Source organism: Cervus elaphus, chromosome 4 (genome assembly GCF_910594005.1).
Source record: "Cervus elaphus chromosome 4, mCerEla1.1, whole genome shotgun sequence".
NCBI classification, from domain to species: Eukaryota; Metazoa; Chordata; class Mammalia; order Artiodactyla; family Cervidae; genus Cervus; species Cervus elaphus.
Genome location: NC_057818.1, coordinates 35107355 through 35121129, shown reverse-complemented (window position 1 = coordinate 35121129; position 13775 = coordinate 35107355).

Below are 13775 nucleotides of genomic sequence, written 5' to 3'. Positions count from 1 at the left end.
TGATACCCTTGAAGATCTTGGCTCTCAGCCGCCTTTTACACATCATTTGTAGCATCCACTGGTGATCCTTTCCTAAACCAGTTACCACATGAGAAATTCTTTTTTTTTTTTTATTAGTTGGAGGCTAATTACTTCACAACATTTCAGTGGGTTTTGTCACACATTGATATGAATCAGCCATAGAGTTACATGCATTCCCCATCCCGATCCCCCCTCCCACCTCCCTCTCTACCCGATTCCTCTGGGTCTTCCCAGTGCACCAGGCCCGAGCACTTGTCTCATGCATCCCACCTGGGCTGTTGATCTGTTTCACCATGGATAATATACATGCTGTTCTTTCGAAACATCCCACCCTCACCTTCTCCCACAGAGTTCAAAAGTCTGTTCTGTACTTCCATGTCTCTTTTTCTGTTTTGCATATAGGGTTATCGTTACCATCTTTCTAAATTCCATATATAACCACATGAGAAATTCTTAAATGGTAATTTTCTTATCCCATCATCCCCTGCCTGTATCAGCTGGCATTCATCTATAAAAAAGTTTTTGTCCCTCTACTCTTCTTGTTTTCACTATGAATTTAGTTTTGTTTTTTTAATTCGAACTGTTGTAATCTAATAGCTTGCTCTATTTGATGCTCAGATGGCTCCAGATTTGATGAGTGGGAGCTTCTTCAACCAGCTGTGTCCTTTTTTCCCTTTTATTGAGATAAAATTCATCATTTTAGAATATTCAGGGGGTTTTAGTATGTATATTCATTATATTGTGCACCTATTGCCATCATCAAACTTAATACCCTAAAAAGGAACTCCATGCCTGCTAGTCCCACTTCCTTCTCCCCATTCCTAGCAACCACAGATCTGACCAGGGATTTGCCTATCCTGGATATTTTACATAGTTGGACTCTTTCAACATGTGGCCTTTTTGTATCTGGTTTATTTCATTCTAGCATGTTTTCTAAGTTCATCCATGTTGTAACATTGTATCATTCCTTTTATGACTGAATGATGTCCCATTACATGGAAGACCATATTTTATCCATTCATAAGTTGATGCACATTCGGGTTATTTCAAGTTGTTGGTTATTATGAATAAGGCTACTGTGAAGATTTTATGTAAGCATATGTTCTTTAGGCAGATACTTACAAGTGGAAGGGCTAAATTGGTAATTCTGTTTTAGCAGAGAATCCCCAAACTTTTCCATAGCAACTGAACCACTTTATATTCCTGCTGTCAGTGTATAATGTTCTTTCTCCATATCTTGGCCGAGACTTGCTTTCTGGGAGTTTTTTGTTTGCTTTGACTATAGCTCTCCTAGTGAGTGAAATGGTATCTCAGTGACTAATGATGTTGAGCATCTTTTCATCTGCTTGTTTGTTGGCCATTTACATAGCCTCTTAGGAGAGGTGTGTGTTCAAATCCTTTGCCCACTTTAAAACTATTTGTCTTACTGTTGAATGGTAAGAGTTCTTTATATATTCTGGATAGTAGACTCTCCCAGATAGAGCTGTGTCCTTTTGACTCCATCATTGTTCTTTGAGCATTTCTCTAGTTTCTGCCACAAAAAAGGTGTTCCAAGCTCACCTTGTCTTTCCCCTGGTCCCTTTAGGGAGGGCTGGTATTTAGAAACCAAGATCTAGACTGTGGGCATGCTTCATGTTATGGATGCTGTTGCCTCTAGGCCCTTTCAGTGGACATACAATATGTCCTTTTTCACCTAAAAGTTGCCTAAAAGTTGTTTATATATATATCAGTTCAGTTTATTATTGTTGTTTATGGCTCCACAGTACTTGATTATGCGGATGTACCTTGGTTTACTGACCCAGTCTCTTGTAGCTAGGCATTTGGGACATTTCCAGTCATTTTGTTTTTAGGCAATGCTGCAGTGAGTAGCCTTGTGCATGTGTTGCTTTTATTTGTGGAGATGCATCTTCAGGGTAAATTCCTAGTGTGGCTCTTCCTCCTTAAAAGGCAAATGTAGTTTGTTTTGTTTTTAAATTTCCTGTGACTTCCTTTACTGCGTTACTCGTGTTTTTTGTTGTTGTTTTTTTCTTGTTTCTTTTTGTCTTGGCCGACCACACTGTGCGGCTTGTGGGTTCCTGGTTCCCCAGCCAGGGATAGAACCCAGGCCCTTGCCAGTGAGAGCTCAGAGTCCTAACCCCTGGGCTGTCAGGAAATCCCCACGTAAATGTAGTTTTTGTTAAATGTTTCCGCGTCCCTTTCATAAAGATCACATCATTCTGTACAGCTGTCAGCAGTTGTGGAAATTATTAACTTGTTATATTTTGGCTTAAAATTTAGTTTAGGAAGTTTTGTGAGTAAATAGAGTTTGCTTTATTTGATGATACCAGTGATTCCTCTAGATGTTTTATGTAAATTGATTTAATCTTTACAAAAACCCTATAGAGGCAAACTAAACATGGACAGGTTAGGCAGCTACCAGGGTCAGAGCCAGAATTTGAACCCAGTCAGCGGAGCTACGCTTGGATTCATTGTGCTCATTTTTGAAGCAAATGGGGAAAATAAAAGCAATTGAGGGTGTTTTCATCTGTCGTCATAAGCATGCATGGTGCTCCTCCACAGCCTTTACCCTTTTCTGTTGGGGATGAAGGAGTCCTTGTTAGGTGGGGAAAAACATGGCAGAGAATGTACCCAAAGGAAAAGTATACAGTACACCTATGCAAAAGGGGACAGGATTGCAGTCAGTACTTTCCTGAGAAAGGCAGGTTGGAATGCCTGCCACTCCCCTTGGAAGGATCTCTGCCCCTTAGGTATGAGTGATTTGGTGGGTCACAAGTGGTAAGGGCTCCTGGCGGGCCCTGAGATGTAGACCTGCATCAGTACAGATACTCCTGAATGTATGTGAGAGGCCAGCCTGCCTGTCCACCTGGCCTTCACACACACCGCACGCCACCACCACCCTCCCCCCCCATTCCCTTTCCGGCCACCTGTGGACTGGGGACAGCACGTGGACTGAGGCAGCTAGAATGTTGGGGAGTAGGTTCCAATCCTGGTGCTTCCTCTGACTTTATGGAAGTCTCATTACTTTTGAATCAGGCAAGTAACAGTTTAGGTAGATGAGAAATTGATCAAGAAGTAGAACAAGAAAACAATGAGGCTTGGGGAACTTCACCCCTCTTAGGCCTCCTTTCATAGTAAAGTGGGGATAAAGTTTCTTCCCAGTTGTTGTGAACATTAGAGGAGGCACACAAGTGCCCGGTATGTGGTAGGTCCTCAGTGTGATGGTTGACCCTGAAAATACCTCTAGGAAGCTCTCCAGTGAATATTGTTCCAGCAACCCCATTTGTATCCCTGTAGAATCTACCCTATCCATTTGTGGGATTTCACAATTAGTAGTCTAAAGATCGTCTCATCTCTGAAGAAAATAGAGGTTGGAGGGATGGATATCCTGTAACTGTTTGGTACTGTACCCATGGGATCCCACACCAGAGCCTTGGATTCTGAAGGCAAGGACAGTGCTTGTTACTTTGTGCTGTGTGCCTTACCCTGTGAAGGCCTGCAGATAACCATGAGGATGCAGAGTGCTGTTTGGATGCTCTTTCTGACTTGCTGGGGGAGGCACAGATGGTGAGTTCTGACTAGGAGGAGACGGAGATGACAGGCCTGTGGCAGGGTTGTTGGGAGCAGGAGGAAGAAGCCAAAACTCCACCGTGGGTGGACATTGCTTTCTGCTGGTACACGGAGCCAGACTCCGGTTGAGGCATAGCCCAGAAGTCTCTCCCTAGGCTCTGACTGAGGGACTCACAGCTTGATGGGAGAGGAGACACTGCTGAGGTGGCAGGGGGTAGAGAGGCCAGGAATGGGGGGAGGGGCGGTCACCAGATAAGTGGGAACCAGGGTGCTGTGTGGGAGGGTTGAGAAGTCACAAGGTCCTTTCCCCAACCCTGGCCAGCATTTCAGACAAGAAGAACCTAACCTTTAAAGTGTTTCTAATCTTGTGAAGAAATTTCTATGTGGGTAAGGTTAAAATTAACTTTTGTGTTCCATCTTGATTGTTCTCATCAAGCAAGTCAGGATAAATCACAGGAGCGACGTGAGATGTTTTCATTATGTTTTTCATTTATGATTTATTCATTTATGTCAAAGATGTTTTCCTGGAACATTTAATTGAACTGACTTTTTGGGTGTAGGACTGAGTTAACATTCCTAAATGATGGTCAGCCTTCACCATCTTCCTCAGGCTGCCTCCCCACAAACCCCCCTCACCCAGTCAGCTTCTCTGTGGAACTATCTATTTTAAAGTCCTTGAAAGGCAAACATGATGTGAACCTCAGATTTTAAGCATCTTAAGTTTCGTGTGGGGAAGAATTTAACAATTTAAACTATGTCCCTGTTGAATGCAGTAATTTATTTTAAAGAGTGGGGGGTGCTTTGGCACATCTGTCAGCAGCTTGTGGTGTGTTACATCTGTCCTTGATACTTAAAATATTTGGCACCATTTTCCTGTGAATCCATTTCTGACCTACTCAGAATCATCTAACAAATGCTGGCCTGGAATGAATCCTTGGAGTCCATGGGAAACAGAACACTGTCATTGTTTAAACTGTGTATACAGACGATATATGTGTGGTGAGGAGGTATTTCCAAGGTTCCAATTAGCACCAGGTGGCTTTGCGCCCTGCAGGCCCGTCTGAGCAGATCTGTCCTCTGTTCCAGCAGAGCTGCAGGAGGCCAGCAGACGCCCAGACTTTGCTCTGTAATAAAGCGACTGTGCTGGTAACAGCCCGGAGCTGTGGTTCTGACTTGTGGTCCCCTCTCAGGCAGCCTTGCTCTTAACATTGCTCTTTGCATTTGTGAAGACCTAAATCTAGGTTTCCCAGAGTGTCCTTTGGCCATGTCATAGTATAGGCAGTCAAGAAGGATTGGAAGACTCAAGGTTTAACTTGGTGGAAACAGGTTTTCAGTCTTGATTTGTTTTTACAGGGGACTGGGTAGGTGTGACTCTTCAGAAAGGCTCAAGTGTGGGCGTTTCCAGCTGAGCATGACTGTGGACAAACCTCCAGGTTTCACAGAACGCCCTTTGAGAACTTCCACATGAAGGGTTTGTGAGGCTGGGTCAAGGTCCATGTTTTCATGACTCATGGAATTTGGACGCTGGTGATCTTTGCTTGTGGCTTCTCGGTGTCCTCTTTCCTGCCCCACCTTCTCTTCCCTCTCACTACCCCAGTGGGGATCAGCTTCCATAGACGGGTGAGTTCATCATAACTAGGACAACTCCTGGGAGGTTTTGCCCCTGGGAGCACATTTCTCCAGTGGCTCTCACAGCCATCGTGGCCCTAGGCACAAAAGGAGTACAACAGACACAACTGGCTGTGGGTCCTTAAGGGGGAGCATCACCAGCACAGCCTCAGACCAGCCACTCGGCCCACACTTGGAACCAGAAGTGTTTCTGGCATTGAGCTGAACTGGAGCTGCTCTGACATAACAAGGAAAACCACGGCCCACAGTTCCAGCCTGGACGGTCTCAGCTGCGAACCCTGAGTTAGGTGGACTTGGGTGACAAGTCACTTAACCCCTCTGAGTCTCAGTGTCTTCATCTGGAGAGCGGTGAACAGATTCTCACCTGCCTCACAGGGAGGCCGGATGCACTGGAATGGACATGCAGCAGAGTGCCTGGTGTGCAGACCATCCTGAAACAGCCAACCCTGTCCCAGCTGTGAGAGACACACCTTAGTTTTTGAAGGGTCTTAGAAATCGCCACTTTCAAGGTGGGGAAATAAGGCCAGGGAGGGGAAAGACGTGTCCCGGTCACACAGAAGAGCAGAGTTGTGACTGCTGCCCCGTCCCTGCCTTCCTCTACCCGAGGCCTCTTCCCCACCCAGTCGAGCTAAACACCAGGTCTTAAATCCGAAGAAATAAATTGCTAGTTTAGACTGTGAGCAAGAGAGCTATTTTAGGGCAGGCACACTTTCAGCACACCATAAATTCCATCACCTGGGCAACTGCCTGATTTCTTGGGCAAGGCAGTGCTTCACCATCTGCGCGCGTGGGCACCTGAATACGTGGTGAGGTATGGGGTCTCCTGGCGCCTCCTCCCTGCCCCTCAGCTACCACTGCCCTCTCGCAGGAAACCATGGGCAAGAGAGGGTGACTCAAGATGCTGGTGATGAAGGTGAGCCTTCCCCTCAGGGCTTAGAGTCTGCTGGGAGCAACAGACACCTGCCGTCTCTACCACCACAGTCCGCTCTCTGCTCCAAATAAACACTGAGGTCTTTGTGGTCTTCCTGTTCCCCACCGACTTGCCCCTACAGCCTTTAGGTGGGCAGAACTTGGTAGGTCAGGGTGTGGTGGGGTGGTGACCCCGGGCTGGGCTTTGGAACCTGAGAGTGTCCCTGTGGGTGGGGATGAGGGAATGGCCCAGCATGGAGCATTAACCTGAGCAGGGTGAGGAGGGCAGCTTCCTGCCCAGGGCAGGGCTTGGGCGGGACACCAGTGTCGGAGCCCAAGTCAGGTGAGGAGAGCAAGCCCGCCAGAGGGAGGGTGGCGTGGAGCTGAACTGGCTCAGACTGTCAGCGTGGGTGGGGTGAGGCGAGCATCCACAGGAGGTGTCAGAACCTGAGGCAGGTGAAGGGAGCCTCCACAGGAGAGGGGTGGCCCGGAGTGGGGCCGCGTGGTAGAAGTGCATCTGGGTAGGGGTGGGAGTGATGTGGAGATGGATGAACACAGAGACATGGATTAAGCAAATTACCAGATGAAAGAGTAACCAGGGTCCTCACCACTGGAGAAGGGAGTTACAAAGAATGAAGAGAGAAAACTAGAATGCTGAATTGGAGTTGGATATAGCGTTATGAACTCATTTTCACACTGAGAGAGAACCAATATATAGATGTAGTATGTGCATGTATATGTGTGTGTTTACATACACATTCCCTAGCTGGTTGCATGGATAGCTCAGGCCTGGGAGCAGCAACAGCCTACTGAACATACCTCAGGTCCAGGCTCATTTTTGAGGTACCCCTTTCCAAAAAACGAAGTCAGGGCTGGGATAGGGAAAGTATAAGTGAGCTTGGACATCTGTGCCAGACAGAAAGGGCTCAGAGCAATGGAGATGTGTCCAAAAAAAAAAAAAAACCAGCAGTCCAGTGGCCAGGTTTGAGGGACAATTTGAGCATTAAAAAACAAAATTTGTAATGGATTACAACCCATTAAAAAAAAAAAAGGAAGCCTATATTTATATAAATTAATTGAAAGTTTAATAAGAAACAACATTCCCTGCCTCCTCAAAATTTCAATGGATGTGATTTCTTTGGTGGGTTATAATTCATTACAGTCAGTACTTAATTTGATTGCTTCAGATTTATTTGTTCATTACAAGAGAGCAGCGGGGAAGAGTAACAGTGGAGGACAAGCCTGGGAGACCCAAGCTTAATCCCTAGAAGTAAACGCCATTAGTAATATAAGTGTCAGTATCGTTCAGTCGCTCAGTCATGTCCAACTCTGTGACCCCATGGACTGCAGCACTCCAGGCTCCTCTGTCCATCACCATCTCCTGGAGCCTGCTCAAACTCAGTCCATTGAATTGATGATGCCATCCAGCCATCTCATCCTCTATCGTCCCCTTCTCCTCCTGCCTTCAATCTTTCCCAGCATCAGGGTTTTTTCTAATCGGTCAGTTTTTCACATCAGGTGGCCAAAATATTGGAGCTTCAGCTTCAGCATCAATCCTTCCAATGAATATTCAGGACTGATATCCTTTAGGATTGACTGGTTTGATCTTGCAGTCCAAGGGACTCTCAAGAGTCTTCTCCAGCGCCACAGTTCAAAGCCATTAATTCTTTGGCCTCAGCCTGTTTTATTGTCCAGCTTACGTCCCTACATGACTACTGGCAAAACCGTAGCTTTGACTATACAGACCTTTGTAGGCAAAGTAATGTCATCGACAGTTGGATGGTAGTAATGTATCTTGAGTAACTTTCAGGTTTTGATGGTTGTATTCTGGTAAAGGAGGAAAACATCCCTGTATGTAGTATTTGAGGTGATGTGGTGTTAGGTTGGCAACTTACTCTCAAATAGTTTGGGGTGGGGGGAAGTTCTTTGTTCTGTACTTAAAACTTTTCTGGAGACTGGTTTCAAATACATTTAATTCAAACAAACCACCTTTGAGTCTGCCCATGTATGTGGATTAAAGAATCAGGTGGTGTGACATTCAGGCCATTCATAGTAACTCCTAAAACCTTTCCACTTCTTTGTGGTTTTTTCAGCTCATATTTCATTCTTCCTCCCCAAGTCTCCTGACTTTCCACACTTTGTCCTTGGCATGTCCTACCATCATCCTTTCCTGCCCACTCTGATCGTTTACCTAAGTCCCATCTGTTTTCCTGCCCATGGGTCCAGGGGCCTCCATGCCCCTTCTAAGACCAGGTCAAAGAACTCCTGGAGCATTTCTGGCTGCCCCCTGGCTTTCCCTGAGTAGGTCTGGGGACCCCCTAGGCATCCAGAGAAGTATTCTTAGGGGCCTCTGAGACATTTCTTCTTTCAAAGAGCTCTGTACATTTTTCAGGATAACAAGCTCTAGTGCCCATTTGATACAGCAGAGATAGGACTTTGAATTATTCATCGGTGCTTCATTTTCACCCGTATCCAATCACGTCAGCTCCCTGCTTAAAGAGCACAGCGCGGCTCCGATGGCTCCCCTGACTACAGGGGCCTGCAGTATCTGCCCTTGTCCCTGCCCTTCACATGCCTTTTAACCCCTTTCTATCTGAACAAGAACCCAGACTGCTCCCCTCTTTCTGAACCGCTACAGCCTTTCCATCAGGGCCTTTTCTTAGGCTGGGTCCTCTTTCCAGAATGCCTTGCTTGTTCAGAATGGTGACAGCAACAATAATGAGTAAACATTTGCTCAGAGTCTCCTTTGTCTCAGACACGATACTAGAGCCTTTACAAGGTAAAGATGAGGAGGCTGAGGCTCACAGATGTTCACGACTTGTCTGAGGTCATGCAGCCAGTGAATACAATCCTGTGTTCCACAAATGCTTCTTTGCACATCCACCCCATGTCTGGCCCTGAGCCAGGCCAGAGGATACAACAGAGAGGCCTTTGCCCTCTCGGAGCTCATGGTCAGAGACCGATGGGTAAACAGTGAGTCATAACACAGTGTTACAAACACTTTGATCCTAGGAGCCGTGGAAGCCGGAGCCGGAGCACCTGACCCAGCCTGGGAATGCAGGAAGGTGTTCCTGATATGCAGGACGTAGCCCTCTGCTGTTTCGAGGTTTAAATGCTTTAAGATGTGAGAACAAGTAGAGCAGTGTCTGGCATGTAGAAAGCATGCTAAGAGTGTCACCTCCACCTTCCCCTCCTCTTCTTCCTCTTCCTCTTGGCCTTATAAAGGAATGGCTGTTTTTAATGTGGAAGGGGGTGCAGCAGGTGAGATTATGAGTTACATTCTGGCCTGATGGAATTCAGGACACCCAGGGGTGACTTCTAGTGGGAGAAAGGTCATAGGAAAGAGGATGAAGCTAGCACCCTGAAGAACACGGAGTACTAGGAGCTAAGCCCATAAAGATGACTGACGAGAGCCACCAGAGAGATGAGAGGAAAATCAGGAGAGCCTGGGGCCGTCTGTGCCACGCAGGGAGATTGTCACAAGAAGGCAGAAGCGGTTGGCAGGATCACGTGCTGCTTGGTGAACTCCTCCTTAGCTTTCCAGACGCAGTGTAACTCTGCAAAGCTTTCTCTTCCTCTCTCACCCTGGGCGACTGTACTGGCCTTGTAGTCCTGCATATGTGGCAGCAGCAGATTCCCATTCCCCACCTTAGGGCCTAAGCATCAGACTCTTGGGGGAGGTCCTGAAAATCTACCCCTTGACTGAATCCTGTGCACATTAAAGCCTGCAGAAGCCTGCTTTCTAGAGACAAGAATCCCAGGGTAGAATTCTCATTAGTCCCACGCCCACCCTGAAGGGAACCCTTATTGGTCATTCTTGGGTCAGGTGCCGACTCTTCCCAGGTGGGCATGGTGGGAGGTGGGAGGTGGATGCTGGAGTAGAAGAGGAATGGCCCCGGAACGGGAGAGCTGCTGTTACTAGGAGCAGGGATTGTGCTGGACAGACAGATGTCCTCTGTGCTTCCACAGTTCTTTTCAGAGAGCCTCCAAGCTCCAGCATGGGGTTCGGGCACCGGGGGAGGGCCGTCAGCAAATATTTACTTTATGTGCCTTGACTCCTGGCTAACCTGGGCAGCTCCTGGAGGCTCATAGGCTAGTTTAGCCAGCCCAGGCCAGTGGGGGCCACAGGTATCGGAGGTAAGTGTACGCAGTGTCCCCTTTCCCTTGTAGCCACACTTTCCTCTTTCTTCCCCAGAAAACCTTTCCCCTGCGCCTGCCCTGGGAAGAGAACGGGATGGGGGAAGGCAGCTAGGGAGAAGCCAGGCAGCTGCTGAGCGGGCCAATCTTCCCCTGAATCCCTGAATCGTCAGGTGCCAGCAGGGTGTGGAGGTGGCAGGAACCACAAACTGGGGTCCCACGGAGGCTGGGATTCCACTGGAGGCCCCCATGAGGGGCACAGATGGTTTGGCCCGGGTTGTCCTTGGTCATAGGAACTGAAGGAATGTCAAACTGGAAAATCCCGGCAAGCACTATTTTTAGAGGAGACTTGGAGAGCATTTTTCCGGCTGAAGGGACAAGTTCTTTCAGAAGCAGCAGTTAACTCTAACCCCTGAACCGCTCCCGCCTGGAATCGACCCAGGCCCTCCAGGCTCATGGGAACACTCGAGGTCGGGGTGGGGGGTGGGGTGTTTGATGGGGGAGGGGGTTATCGGCTCCTTTCAAACAGGGAAAGAGGTTGTTTGTTTATTTTTACATCTTTGAGTTGAATCCTTCAAACATTAGGAATTTATACTGGTACCTTTCTTTAAAAGTAGAGAATCATTTCAGGCCAAGCTCATAGTCTGGAAACATTAAACATGATTTTCTTGGTTGTTCAGATCATGCTTAATATTAATAATCGTTCATGATCAACTTAGTCTTCCCACTACCTGCTTTATGCTTGCAGTGTTCTACTTAACTACCATTGTCTGTTTTTCTGTTTGAGGTGGAAGTCTCTAGGGATCCTGCTAATTACTGAGCTTATTAAAAGTGGTAGATTAGATCTACTGCTTAATTGAAGTCACAGGAAAAGCTACCCCAGCCCCCAACACTCAGGGGGTTACCCTGGGGAGGGGGCCTCAGTAAGAAACAAAGTGAAATTGGAAGCCCTTCTCATCATCATCAGGCAATGCCTTCAGGGACAGGGACCCCAGTTGGGGAAGGTTTTGCTCCCAGCCTTTCATGGAATTTAGAATCTAAAGCCCTTGTAGTATCAATGCTTTTGAGGTTAGTACTCTCCAAGGAATCCATATGCTTGGGGGGGAGGGCTAGAGTAAGGAGTCCCCCAGACTTGGAGGTGGTTACCTTTGGGCTGAATGAGAAGCTGAGAGACTTGGCAAGAGGTCAGGCCTGATGCAGGTAATGCAATGGATACTGGGGCATAATGTGCACCTTCAGAGGTTAAAGAGTTTATTCCAGTACCTTTTCTTTGGAAAAGCCCCTGATGCTGGGAAAGATTGAGGGCAGGGAGAGAAAGGGATATCAGAGGACGAGAGGGTTGGATGGCATCAACGACTCAATGGATATGAGTTCAATCAAACTCCAAGAGATAGTGAAGGACAGGGAAGCCTGGCGTGCTGCAGTCCATGGGGTCGCAAAGAGTCAGACACAACTGAGCAATTGAACAACAAAGGATGATGTGCTTTGAGCAGCTCTTTCACAATGAGTTCAGGGACTGAGCTAAGAATCAGCATTATATTTGCTGGCAGAGGCTATCCACTGGCAGCAATGAGTGAAGTAGCGTCTGGTTCCTTCATCAATCTCTTCTGAGTCTGGTTTCCTTGAGTAAGGCCTGGATAGGTGGACCAGATGCTGGAACCTAGGGACCTGAGGGCTACCCACCTCTCTGTCATTTCTCATCTTCTTTTTGTCTTCAGCATTTGCAGACACCTGGAAGCACAGCTCTAGCCACAAGCTCATGCTCTATTACAGTTGACCACTTGAGGAAGGCAACGATGCCAAGTTTTATCTACTATGTGGGATTCCCAACAACGCCCATTGAAAGTCTGTGAACTTTTGTTAAAAACCAGAAGGAAAAATTTTGCATGTGTCCCTAGAACTAAAAATAAATGTAGGCAAGTGTCCAGGAACAGGGAACAGTTAATGAGGACTGGAGAGGAGCCTCCAGTCTTGCTTCCGCTCAATCTATCTCCTTTGATGAAGCCAAGAGAACATTCTAGAGGGAGGTGTCACTCTTCTGCTTAACACTGCTTAATCCATCCTCTTACATGGCCCCCGAGGCCCTGCAGGGACGCCCAAAGCCACATTCCACCCTCTTCATTGTGCTTTGCTTTCTCACTTATCTTTGGGTCTTTGTGCATGTTGTTCCTTCTTGCTGAAACACTTTTCCACCAATCCTTATCATCTCTTTGCCTTGCTAACTGCTCTTCCTATTTCAGACCTCAGCTGAAATTCTGACCCACAGACTCAGTGAAATCCTTCCTGGAAATTCCCTTACCACCATGAACAATCCTCCACACATTTTATTGGTTTCAATGCTTGCTCCCCACGTCTGTGCTGGCAGGGATGATATCAAACGCTCAAGTTTCTTTTTAAAAAATCATTTAAGATCTAGCATTTATTAAAATTATATGAACACATAAAAATGACATGAACCCATCGTTGAGAGAATCAAATAGTTCTACAAGGCCTATAACCCCCATTACATTTCCTGCTTCCCAGAATTGACATTTTAAAACTTTTAACCAATCGTATTCATAATTATATGGGAAGTCCCTTTAGCATTATCTTTTTAATTGACATGCATATACTGCTACCTCTTGAGTTTTAAGCATGGATGATGAGTCTTTAGGTCTCTTGCCCATCTTCCCCTTCTTCCTATCCCACATGGACACATTCTATCTCTCTGTCCTTTCTTCCTAATATGACCAGGTACTGTGGTTAGGTCAGCACTCATTGTTTACATTCTTATAATTATGCAGGTATTATTCACCTGTGATTTACCGTACTTCTTTTCTATGTATCATTTTATTTCCCCACAGTTCATCTATGAATATTTCCTTAATTTTCTGTGCATTTATCCCTATATGTGTGTGTGTGCTCAGTTACTCAGTTGTGCCTGACTCTTTGCGACCCCATGGACTGTAGCCCATCAAGCTCCTCTGTCCATGGGATTTTCCCAACAAGGATACTGGAGTGGGTTGCCATTTTCTCCTCCAGGGGGTCTTCCCAACCCAGGGATCAAACCCACGTCTCCTGCGTCTCCTGCATTGGCAGGCAGATTCTTTACCACTGAGCCACCTGGGAAGCACACATTTATCACTAATTTATCTGAAAACTTTACTGAAACTATGAATCTTTCTTTTCTGTATATTCAGACACATTCTTACTGGGTTGGCCAAAAAGTTCTTTGGGTAAGATGGTGAAAAACCTGAACGAATTTTTTGACGAACTGAATAATTTCATCTTGAAGGTGTCTCCCGAAGCCTCTAGCTGCTCTAATCTGGTCTGGTTAACCCCCAGCCCTGCTGCACAGGGGCCTATGTCCCCTCCACCATAAGGACCCTTATCACCTCTCTCTAGGCTGCATCCACCCTTTCCTGGATCGCATGTCCTCTGCTTCTTTGGTTTAAATCCTTGTACTCGTGGTGTTCTCCAGCAGCTTCCTGAGAAGAGACAGAAGGAGTCTTTCATGTCCAAAAGAGTCTTTC